The sequence below is a fragment of the Semicossyphus pulcher genome, unplaced genomic scaffold, assembly GCF_022749685.1.
Source record: "Semicossyphus pulcher isolate SPU_LCO1_2020_fin unplaced genomic scaffold, fSemPul1.0.p SCAF_9, whole genome shotgun sequence".
Classification (NCBI taxonomy): domain Eukaryota; kingdom Metazoa; phylum Chordata; class Actinopteri; order Labriformes; family Labridae; genus Semicossyphus; species Semicossyphus pulcher.
The window spans coordinates 30,970,580-30,982,997 of record NW_027211770.1 but is presented as its reverse complement, the minus strand read 5'-3'; the positions used below and the strand labels follow the sequence as shown (position 1 = coordinate 30,982,997).

Sequence of the window (12,418 nt, the reverse complement as noted above, 5' to 3'; positions counted from 1 at the left end):
TCAACGACGATTCGGTCGGACATTAGCGTCACTGCGGCGCCATCTTGGAATCTGATCCCCTCGGTGTCAGAGTGGGGAATATAGCGAACAGCCATTTTGTGCTTTATGTCAAAATGAAGCCACACCCTTCTTCATGTATAAGAGCAGCTTGGTACACACGCGACAGCCGGTCCTGTCAGGATGCTCACACTAACAGGAGTAATGGAGGTTTGTTTCAGTCTCACAGAGCTGACAAACCTCCGAGCGCGAGCAGCTATAACTTAGACTCTGATCCAACATGGCTGCAAATGACAGCCTGCTTGTACGCCGTCACTCCAGCTCGCTCCAGTGTGCTTAACACTGACACTCAGTTCATTAAGGCCTATAGAGCTCGGCTAATGCAACTTGCCTCTTGGCAGCATGACAAAAACAGTGAATCAGATTATGAGGGGCCGTAACGCCGCCAAGAAACACTGAGGGCGAGGGGAGTTGTCACGGAGGGCCGGCGCTCGCTCTCTGGATGTTAACGCCGGGGACATAATGTAATTGCAGGCTGCCCTGGTTAATAAGGGCACTGTAATATTTGCATGGAGCTGCTGTTTATGTGTACTACGGCCCATTTGGACGCGCAGCGCGGCTGTAAACAAGAGGAGAGCGGCTTGTAAAGCCTCCGCCGCTACGCACCAAGGATGCAGACACCCAGGGGGCTGCGTGGAAGCTGCGTAAAAACCTCTCTCATTGAATTACACCAGACTTCATAAAAGCAGGAACAAATGAAAAGAGCTGCGTGATCAACCTGTACTGTAAGGGGTTACATCCCACTTGTTTTACAGTGGGATTTCCCTCTTTTACATGACAATGCTAATGAATTGTGAGGGGCCCATATGTCGGTGTTGGCGCGTTTGCCATATGTGGTGTCAGACAGCAAATCAGGCAGGGGAAGTGTTCTGCACAGCACAGGGAGGCCCGCACAGATTCCCCACGACGAGAGCGACACCGAGCTCTTTGTTTCACTCAGACTGGGAATACCGCGAGGTTAATGGCCTGTTTTTGGATGCATATTAGCTTATTATTCTTTCATACGACAACAACAGGGTCAGGGTGTTCACAGAGAATCTGCTCTGATTAATTTCACATTAAAACAGTTCAGAGCTCCACTGCCTTCCTCGGTTTCAGCTCGATGCCAAACGCTGCAGAAAATAAACCCACATCCCTGATGGTGTTTGGAAAATAGTTTGATCTCTGAGGAATTGTGATAATCTTTTCATTTGGCTGTAACATTTTGTTGGAACTGATTTGCGGCTGATTTCTCTGAAGACGTGACGGCCACAGAAAGCAAAACATTTAAGGAAAGCTGCCAGCCGCCGGGTGTATTTAGATGTTGATGCTTCCTGTCTCCCCTGATGCACACATATTTACATTCACGTTCTGCTGAGTCGTATCACCGCTGATGTTCAGAATGAAGCTGTACGATCTTTTCATGTAGACCCTGCGACACGCGCAGACACAAACAAGCACAACGAGCACGTGTCCATTGTTTTCAATGTAAACCTTTATTACTATTCCAACAGTTCATACAAAGGCACATGTGGTGAACACTCGTACAGCGATTATAGATTGCATAACACAAACATTGCTGCTCATATAAAACAGTGATAGATACGTTTGATCTGCATTAAGAGATTTAGTGCACCCGCTTTAATTATTTCGACCACATTCATGATATCAGAAGACGGACTTTTTTTTTCTCTGCTAAAGATTAAAAACATAATTTCAAGCTTATCCAGGCAGATAAGTAATTGTCTCGAGCACTGGGATGTGCATGATTATCAAAAGAATACATTTTCTAAATTAGGCCGAGATAGTCTCCCTCGAATCGCTCGCAAAAAGCTGCAAAGACGTCGATTGTTTAAAGTCATATTTAAAAGATTTGCATAGATTATCAATCGTAATAAAAAAATTTGCCACTTCCCGAAAATTAATATAGAATGAATTAGGCTGCGATAGTCCTCGCTTTATTGCATTTGAGTGTGTGTGTGTGTGTGTGTGTGTGTGTGTGTGTGTGTGTGTGTGTGTGTGTGAGTGTGTGTGTGTGTGCGTTAATGTCAAGGACAGGAAATTAAGGCAGTGTTTGAAGCCAATGTATTTGTCATGTCTCACCCAAAGATGTATCATTACAGACGAGCAGGTAACCGCTATGAGCCGGGCTGCAAAGCCTGCTGGGAAAGATTTAATAGTGTGGCGTGTCCTGCAGCCGTGAGCTCCGTGCGGCCACTTCCTGCTGATCAAACACACTTCTGCCATCAGGAATATTAAACGTGCGAGTCCACGTTTACTCAGACGGCGGCTGCAATTCAAGGTCTGTTAAGGCTGCAGACGTGAAGCCGAGCTGCATCCTGCCGCCTGTCACACACTCACACACACTCACGACATTAACGACGGGAATGTAGGCGTCATTTCAAACTCTTGATGATGTTTAAAGGAATGTCTCTAAACTCGTAGCCCAAAAATAAAGATCCACAGGACGAGGATGAAAGGGACTCCGCCCAGCTGGGATTTAACAAACAGAAGATAAAACAGTTGCATAGAGTATAAAGACGACAGCTCACTCCTTCGCCATTGTGTCAGTCGACACACGGAGCCGTCCAATCGCAGTGCAGTATTATTCACTGCTGCCGTGGGTCTCACATTCACGTGTCTTTGAGTCCTAGCAACTAAACCGAAATCAAACTAAACGTGGGCTAAACTCATCAGATACGACCTACATGTTAGATGAAGACATTTTATATCTCTTCCTGTCTAAATAATATTGATTATAGAAGAATATTAATTACAACATTGAACGACACACCCTCCCAGACCAGTTCGTCCACAACACAAGCTGCTGATCTTTTGTCCTGAGCCTCGTTTCCCAAAGTCACTGACATCCACGACGTCTGCTCGTCTCTGGTTCGACTGTCGGGTCGAATGATGCGTCACACAGCAGCACTGAAGAGATGCAAACAGTGCTTAGATGTTCCAAAGTCTCTGCAGGAGTCGTGCAGACACGAGCGCCATCGTCCTCGATACGTCCTGGCTGCAGGAGGAGTCCTGCTGTCGCTCTTATTGGTCTGTTTCACGTCGCCCTGCAGAAACACCTGCACAGAGAAAGAGATGACATTCAGCTTCAAATCCTCCAAACACAATCATGTGAATGTCAAAACAATTACATGAGAGAGTTGACTGTGAGGGACAATTTAGGTGTTGCAAAAGTAGATCTGCTCATGACAAATAACCTATGGGGTCAATTCTCTCGTGCCCTCAATCTGGAGGTATAAGCGCCGCTCTGTGCAGCAGCTGAGGAGGGATTGAGGCTGAAGTTGAAAGGCCTTAACGGGAGCCTGGTACGCGACGAGCTGCTAATACAAAGAGGAAGCATGTGACACACCCTAAGCTAGGCTGAGTTGGACTTCAGAAGGCAATCAAACCCCTTCTTTTTATTTTCAAGCAGCTCAGACAAGCAACTTAAAATATTACAGCGGGTCAGTGGGTGCGGAGTGAACCGATAACACAGCCGCGCAGCTTTAGCGGCAGAAATCAACAGCCGTCGTGCTAATTAGCATCGCCTGAGCTATTAGCGAGCATCACGTTAGATTTGGCATTTAGCATTACGCTCCGGTGTGCAGGAGGAAGAGGAGAGAGAGAGAGAGGGAGGGAGGGAGGGAGTGGCTACATTACAGCAGAGGGTGGTGGTGTAAAAAGGCAGTTCGGGGTATTGGTGTCGCTTTGAGTTATTGGCATCATGGTCTTGTTTTGTTGAGAGGACTACAGTGAATAAGCTTGTTAATGGTAAATTTACAGCCCCAGCATGTGGCCTAATAAAACCAGGGGATAGAGGGGATGATGAGAATGATTGTGATTTTGTGTGTGTGTGTGTGTGTGTGTGTGTGTGTGTGTGTGTGTGTGTGTGTGTGTGATGGGGGTGAGGAGGGAGGAGGAGGGAGAGGAGAGGGGGGGTTGTAGTAAGAGAGAAAGGGGAGAGAAAAGTGGAAGGCGCCGGTAATTAAGAGAGTAAAAGAGTGTGAGAGAGGCGCACACCGCTCAAAGCAAACTTTGAGCCGGGATTCCTCACTTTTTATTTATGCACCCCCATCCCTCTTCACTCTCTCCCCCGCTCTTTACGTGTCTCCCCCTCGCTGAATGAATAGCTATCACAGTGCCACGGTGTCCCCCCCCTCCCCGTCATCCAGCCTTTTCTCAACACCCCCCCTCCAGCACGGCTCTGAATGGGGAGCCGAATTGAGCAAACAGTCAGGCTGTCAGCTCAATAGGAGGTCTGGCCGTGAACTTGAAGTCCTTCCCAGGCCCCCAGCCTCACATTAGGGTGGGAGGGGTGGTCGGGGAGACGAGAGGGAGGGAGGAGGTGGAGATGGGGGGTTGCAGCCAGACTTTTGGGGGGCCCCTACGTGCCAGTGTTGCGGGGACCCCTGCCACAGAGGTTCCCAAAGCTGGTGCTCTCGCCGGAGCGATGGGGGCAGGGTGCCCCAGCTGCCTGCCTGCTCCCCTCCCTCTGCAGCTCTCAGTCTGGGCAGGAGGGGTGCTGACGATGGGGTTTGTGCAGACGGGACAGTGTCTGCTCCCCTGCCCAAAGCTCCTACCTCTCTCTCACACACACACACACACACACACACACACAGATCCAGACACAAGCTGCCGGCCGTGCCCACCCCCTCACCACGGCGAGCTCCCAGCCCTCCCAGGCTTCTCATCATCTCATTAGCCAACGCCAGCCACTCCACTGTCTACTGTTTGCATTGTTTTGGGCTCTGCATAATTTACACAGTAAATTGAGAACGGCCCCGGCCCCCTTTTTGCTCAATCTACCACCTGTTTATGGAGGCCTGGCCATGATTAGTGCGCTTTGGGTTTGACACAGTTACCGCAGCACTTCTCAGGAAAGCCAAGCGACGCCTCCGCTCTTACAGGCTGCATCGTCAAACATTTAAATGCAGAACGCTTGGCATGACCTAATTTGAGAGCTGGTATCACTTACGCTTTAGTGTGTCAATATTGGAAATCAGTGTTGAAATGTAAAGACAAAGGTTCCGATTAAATTAAAGACCCTTCCTCAAACTCGGACCGACTGATCTGCAGTTGGGAAAGAAACCTTGTCTCCTTTTCTGCTCTCACCTTGACCCAGCAGGGTGCACACACAGTCTCTCCACTAGCCACCATACAGTAAGTTAGCATTAGCATCGTGTCTCTGACCTCCACACAACACACACAAACAAAAGGAGGTCTCTCTGTTGCGAGGACAATGGCGCGCATTGTTTACCCTGCTGCCTTGCTTAATCAAGCCCAGCCGATGCTAATTGGTGTTTTGGTTTAAGCGGTTTTCAAAGTTGGGAGCTCCTCGGTTGGAATAATGCTGCGCTGTGTAACGAGCTCGCTCAGGGAGAACAATACTCGACTTGTCTGAGCACCGACGGCCCTCCAACACCGGCCACTCACACAAAGAGAGGCTTTCCAGCGCCGAGACTCTGCCTATCAAGGTCCCCACTTTCTCTCTTCTTCACCATCTCTTGTCTATTATCAGTCTGCCGCTCTCTCTGCTGCTTTGTGTCTGTTTTGTTACACTCTGCAGTGTTCCCTGTATGAGAATGTGACTATAGCGGTTCATGGATATCATCATTTTCTACTCGAAAGACGCGCCCACCTCGACATTTCTTTTGACCTCGTTTAAGGAAAAAAAGAGCAGATTTTCACAATTATTCCGACAGTTTTCGATCCGTTCCTGCAAAGACATCATTTATAAACACAAAACATCGCTCTGAGGGGTGTTAACTGTGTTCTGCTATGTGAATCTGTATTATCCATAATGCACGGCCTGCATCGTATCTCCAAAATGGCAGCCGGCGTCGCCGCCATGTCAGGGCACACGCGTGTGAGGATGGCACGAGAATTCCCAAACGGGAAAGAAAACATGGCGCTACAGAGGACAGATGCCCACTGAAAGCCTCCTGAGAGAGGCATTGAGAGCAGAGTGATTTAATGTGAGCACACATACAACACACGCTCCGCCCACATCAGCTCGCCCTCCCCTCCGCCCATCCGTGTGAAGGATGCAATTAACAAAAATATCCGAGGTGATTAAAACGGAGGCTACAGCGCGGGGAAGAAGCGAAGCGAGGGCAATGGGGAGGAGGAAGAGGAGAGGATGGAGGGTCGGGGTTGGCGCTGATGGAGAGACGCAACATGGCGGGCGCAGTGGGTTTGGTGTGTTACCTGCACTGACTGGTCTTCCCACTTCCATTTCATGCCAGTGTTGCTCTAAGATGGTGGCGCGGGCTGCGTCTTGCTGTACAGGAAAAAGGGGCAGTCTGCTGAGGATGGAGCGGAGGAGGAAGGGAGGAGGAGGCGGAGGGAAGAGGCGATGCAGAGGAGGGCGAGGAGAGAGGGAGGGCAGAATCAACAGCAACCCCTCCTCCTCCTTCTTCTCTGTTTTTCAGTCTCCTTTTGCCAGCTTTCCTTCAGTGGTGAGCTGCTGGTGGTTAGCCTGCACAGAAAAGACAAGCAGAAAAAAATCAGAGGGCAAAAGGGAAATTTTTCCAACGTGGTTTATCCATCAAAATGCACATGTGTAGTTCACGGAAACATACGAAGGCGAGCCATGCGCACACACGAATGCATGTGTATACACAAACGCGTACACACACACACACACACACACCTTTTCATGTCTGTTCTCATGGTACAGTCTGCCCCTGAGCATGCAAATGACTTTCATTATGCAAATGCATGCAAATCAGATCCAACCATCTGAGAATCAAGGGTGGGAAAGAAAAAAAAACTCGACACAGAGATTGAATGAAAGAATGAAAGAGAAAAAGGGGACAAGAGAAAAATCCTTTTGAGTGGCAGGAGGCGGTAAGTTAGGTAAATGCTCAGTGGAAAACAACGGTAGCCCAATTGGACAAACACGATTACCTTCTTTTATTGTGTCTACGACTTAATTTTTCCCGTCTTACTCGCTGCGCCCTTGTCATTTTGCAGAAAACCAGCTTGTTTTTTTTGTATTTATTTGATGTCTCTGCCTTTTGTAGCAGCAGCTTTGCTAATGTAAACACGGCGCCACGTAAATTCAAGGACACTGATGATGCTCCACATTCCTGCCACCACCGCATTTGCATGTGACAGCTGCAGTTAAGCATTAGTGGAAATAATGCCGCATTTTCAGCAGCTGTCAGGCACTGTTGACACAAGTTAAGCTAGCTTGAATTTGACGTAGCTCTGGCAAATCCAACTGTAGTGTTATTGTGCGTTTCTTACAGCCCTAACAGCTGACTCAAAGCCTGTGCTCTCCGTTCAAACAGTCTCTCTCTGCTCATAATAAGACGCTCTGTATTTGTACGTGCATCAGTGCAAAAATAATAAGCAGGACTAGCTTAAAGCGACTCATTAGGAGGCTAAATGTTATTAGCAAAAGCACAGCTCAACCACAGTGGATGTCAGATGAAAGGGGTTATATTAAGTGAAAATCAGCGTCTGTCGTTTCCAAAATCCTCCCCACAATTACAAACACCTGCCCGTGCAAACCTGCAAGTCTAAAACCAAAGTAGCACAATGTAGCCAGCTTGCTAAGTTCAATATTCTCTAGCAGGTGGAGTCTATATCTCGCAGGTTAAGCCGCATAGTTCGTGAACCCTTCTATTCAAAGAAATCAACAAAGAAAGCTGACTAATCGGCGAACAGAGCACGCTGCCTGATTCTGATAATACTCTGAGCCCGGGAGAAAGGATCCTCCATTAGCCAGCCGAGGAGGGAGCCAGCTTTTGTCTCTGGGTGTCAGTAGGGGAAAGCTACGAGTGAAATTGGAATAAGGTGGTAAAAACAGGGGTGACTTGGAGTGTGAGAGAGTTGGGGTGGGTAAGCAGGGAGGGAAAGGACGACAGGGGTGGGGTACTGCTGAATGGTGGCAAACCTCTCCTAATTGGCACTTGACATTTTTTTGCCATTGGCACTGGAGTGGGCCAGCTTTCAAGCCCTCTCCGGGTCCTTGTTGGAAAAGTGCCTTATGCAAATATGTCGAATGGGCTCTATTGTGAAGCCTCTGATATTAACAGCTCACACAACAATGAAATTGTGTGCTCACTCCGGACTCGTAGGTGTGTGAGAGAGAGCTAGACAATGGCAGCGGGAGCAGCTTCAGTCTGAACAGACCCTCCATCGGATGCTTTGCCAAGTCATTTCAGCAGAATGGGCTTTTTCTGAGGGCCGAGGCTCTCGCTAAAAGCTTTATTAACGACTGAAACAAACAAATGCATGCACTGTTTTGCTCTGGCTCTGAAAGTGTCTCTGTTTATTCGGCTGCTGAATGGCTCGATTTATTGTGGTTGAAAATACTGAGGGTGCGGATAGAAAAGGCTTCACTCATTCTCTTTGAAAGATACTTCCCCTCTTAAAACATCACTGTCTCAGTTCTAAATGTGAAAATGTATTCATGCCTCAGCGCTGTGCCGCACTCCCTCTGATATTTCTTTCTTCCTCTGCGTGCCCGCATTGTTTACCCTTAACTCGCTCCCTTGGGTGAGCACAGCTCGAGATCTAAAGATATCCACAGATTCCCTTTGGAGAGAACTTGGCAAATCAGTGGAGAAATGTTGCAAATACTGAGCTACATTTTCAAACGCGCTCCAAATGATAAGAGGGCAGTTCTAGACAGCTAGGCCAAACACGCTCTCGACTACAACTCCTAAGTTGACAAGGTCTGAAGGATTCTTGTCGTCTGAGAACACAAAGCAAATTTCATCTTTATCTCCGACAACTCAAAACCAACAGGGAGGCAAACAGAGCAACGGGTCAGACAGCAGCAGTCGCCCCCCGTGTGGTCTGAGCACAGTACACCTGTTACTGCTAAGTTGCCAAACTTAATCTCCTTTGTCTGGGGAGGCCCACTGACTTCTGCAAGATACATTCATTTCCCTGTGAGCGTATGGGGGAAGAGGGAATGCCGACGTTGTTGAAAATAACAGGGTCTGGCCTCCTGCTCCAGCCCAACAGCGAAGCCATTTTCCAAACTCTGTTGGTGTGTTCCGTCCAGAGAAAGAGAGGCAGAGAAAAGGGGGCAAGAATCACTGGGTCTTATTCAGAAAACTGTCTGGCTGCTCGGACCCGGCAGGGGTGAAAGGGAGGCAAAGGGGCGCATTGTCCCTCACTGACAAGTGGACTAGCTCTATTGACTGTAAAGTCTACTGGTGGGGGGGCAAGTAGGACCCGACCACAATGGCTGTTTTTCTATTTGACACTTGGAGTCTAAATCTGCTTGCCTAGTGCATGAAAGCTAAGACAAACCCACCACCCTCCTCCCCCTCCTTCCTCCCGTCTCCATCCTTTCTCTTGCGCTCTCTTTCTATTTCAGACACTGCCATGGGACACGGAAAGAGAGAGAGAGACGGAGAGCAAAGGCCCCGAGGTGATTTTTAGGGAGCTCTCCCATCTCTGTGCCACTTTCAGGCAGGCAGGAGCCAGGACGGTCTCTACTCTGTGGTCCCCTGTGTGAAGTGTTAGCGATATAACAGTGCCACACACAGAGCCAGCACAAAGCATTTGCACCATGACATGCGTCTCCCAGGGCACTGCTTAGGGTATAAACACAATCTGTCCAAGACTTCAGTTCCCATTTAGCCCCAACACTGTAACTGACACAAAAAGGAAGCAGAAGCAGACGAGGTTTCTTCACAGAGCTTAAAACCTGCACGATAAAAGTTTGTACCTGCGCGTGTAACATTCATCTATCATTGAAAGTAACAGATTCAAGCCATGTCGTGCTCGCGTAAGCAGCACAATAGAGAGGGAAGCAGGTGCTACTTTGCCGTCCAAGAAGGTGACATCTCTGGCTGTCACTTCCTGTCAAGGCCCTCGTTCCTCTTTCTTTCTAGCTGAGCCCGGAGCTCAAATGTCACACTCAGCACCTGCAATGCAGCAGGCAGGCACAACCGCAGGGCTTGAGGAGGTTGACATTGTGAGTCGCAAGCTTTTAGGAATCTCACTTTGGCCCTAGAATTTGTCCCAAAATGGAGGGTAATATTTGGGACAGCAAACCGGCATGGAGAATATGTACTGCAATTGGAGTTCACCGCCAGCCTTGTAGCTCCAAAGCCTCGAGACCTCGGGAACAGTCCTTAGTGGCCTCTCCCAGCAGGAGTGACCCTCTAGCTTTGATGGGCAGAAAAGAAATCACACCTTCAATCAGCCATCAGAGGCCTCGAGGTTGAAGATCTGATTGACCAATTACTCCTCACCATGAGCCCGGAGCAAAGAACCTTAAGGCTCAGATTGTTCTTCTTTTCTTGCTCATGGATCTCGTCACTGGGGGCACTTTCTGCTTGATTGCCCCTGGACCACTCCCCCCTCGCCTTGCCTTACGCTCACACACAGCAGCATTCAGCGAGATCCTATCAGGCCTTTCCACATGGTAGCACCTCCTGCAATGGAGGCTTTGCCACGGCCCATTCACAACCAAGCCAACTGTCACGTCAAATCAAACAACAGCCAGGACCCCAAATCAAACATCTTTTCATGCGGAGGGGAGAAAGGAGTAGGTGGGAAGAAGGGGGAAAAAAAATCAACAACGGCTAACTTAACAAAATTGGCCTCAAACAAATTCTTGTCTCTTCGCTTAGGTGCCGGCGGGGAGTTGGGAGCCCGGATTAACTCGGAGGGAGCATTCTTAACTCACACAATCCCGTCCAAGTAAGAACATATGTATAATTCATAGCACCGTATGCAGCTCCGATGATATAAAGGGCCCACATTCTTCTCATATTGCATGTTCTCTTAATGCCAACGATGCAAGAAGCTGCATAAAATCCATGCAGCCAAGTGAGCAGAGCTTTGACCAAACCAGGCTAGCAAACTGATTCGTCAATACCGACATGTTAAACGACTTGTCAAAGTTCACCAGTGGGCCTTTTTCAGCGAGCCCGTCACTCCCGGCCATGTGATACTCCGGCTAAGCCCCGGCATGCAGCCCCACACACAAGGATCATGGGGCTTACTAGATTAAAAGTGATCCTGTTGCACCATCCGTACTGCCACTGGCTGCAGGGAGCTGCGGGGAATATATGGCCATGTCCCATTTATTTCATGCCGACCAACAGTGTGTTGATCAAAACTGCAAGTATAGCCTGACAGCAGTGTTTGAGTGATCTAAAAGCCCTGTGTAATGGGATTGTCTAACCTACACGCATTCACACACAGATAATCATGATACCGACCTTTTTCTGCATTCGGCTCCAAACTCCTTCTAAACTCCGTCCGTTTTCGTCTCTCGTGTTCCGGTTCTTGTGGCGGAGTTTGTGTTTTTTTTTGGAGGGTGGTGCAATTGGGGTCTTGATGCCTTTTCAGGAGTGTAATGGGATTCTTGTTACTTTCGGTTATCTAGCTTTATGAAGAATGTACATCACTCATACAGCTAGATAACCAAAGATAACAACCAACCCCTAAGGCTACCCATCCTCTCACGCCGCAGGCCAAGTGACATGGGCCAAGTCCCGACCTACAAACACATAAAAAAGTTATTGAAAAAAAACCCGCCTCCATCTCTTTGATTTTACATGAAAGATTACACACGAACCTATGAAGGAGTTAAAATTCATTTCAGTGAGCGAGAGTGATGACTGAAGTCTGGATTAAAACAGCAGTTAACACCACCTCCAACAAAGACGTTACTCTTCTGGCTTGGGGCCTTTTTCCTCACTCAACCTAAAGCAGCTCTTAAATGTCCTGACCCTTCGTTTTGTGACGTCACCAAGTGGCCCCTCATCCCCGCCTCAAACCGCTCGGCCAATCAGAAGCCTCCCTTTGTTAACAGAACGCTTTGATTGGCCTTTATATCAAAACTCCCCAAAGTCAAACAATCAGTGAGAGGCACCAATAAAAAAAATGTGCGCAAGTTTTGTCGAACCAGTCCAAACCGGCTGCGGCGCCATCCTTCCCTTCTTCGGCCCAGCGCCCATTCCTATGGCGCATCCACCCTCACCCACTGACTGGCTCCATAGGAGGCTGATGGCTTCAAACGCCGCCCCCCGCCACGGCCCAAATGCATTTTTAAATTAAAAGATCCTGGCTGTTGGACTACAAAAGAAACTGGTTTGTCTTCGTTTACATTATCTGATGCCATAGTAGTCGGCCCACGCTCGAGGTGGGCGTCCAAGCAAAGATAGAATGGTGTGTAAAGATGAAAATATCTCAACATATACACTAACAGTACATAGATACAGATATACTACAAATACACACCCACTCCGGCTTATCGCAGCATCAAACAGGCTTCCTTTTACACCAAAATATGTGCGCAAAATACAGATTAACGCACATGAAACACTTCTTCACGAGCGCGGGAAGAGACAACGCTACAGCACACACACACTCCTCTCACATGCCGTGGTGGCACATGGCA

The 12,418-nt window shown here is 48.5% G+C and overlaps 1 long non-coding RNA gene across 1 annotated transcript; it reads right to left on the bottom strand.

Moving 5' to 3' along the window:
• Positions 1 to 1,511: 1,511 nt before the first annotated feature.
• LOC138584325 (uncharacterized) lies at positions 1,512 to 11,368 on the bottom strand. The gene is made up of 3 exons (XR_011305441.1): positions 11,235 to 11,368; positions 6,244 to 6,514; positions 1,512 to 3,116 (listed from the first exon to the last, which is right to left on the bottom strand). It is a non-coding gene; the product is annotated as an uncharacterized lncRNA (long non-coding RNA).
• Between the last annotated feature and the right edge of the window lie 1,050 nt (positions 11,369 to 12,418).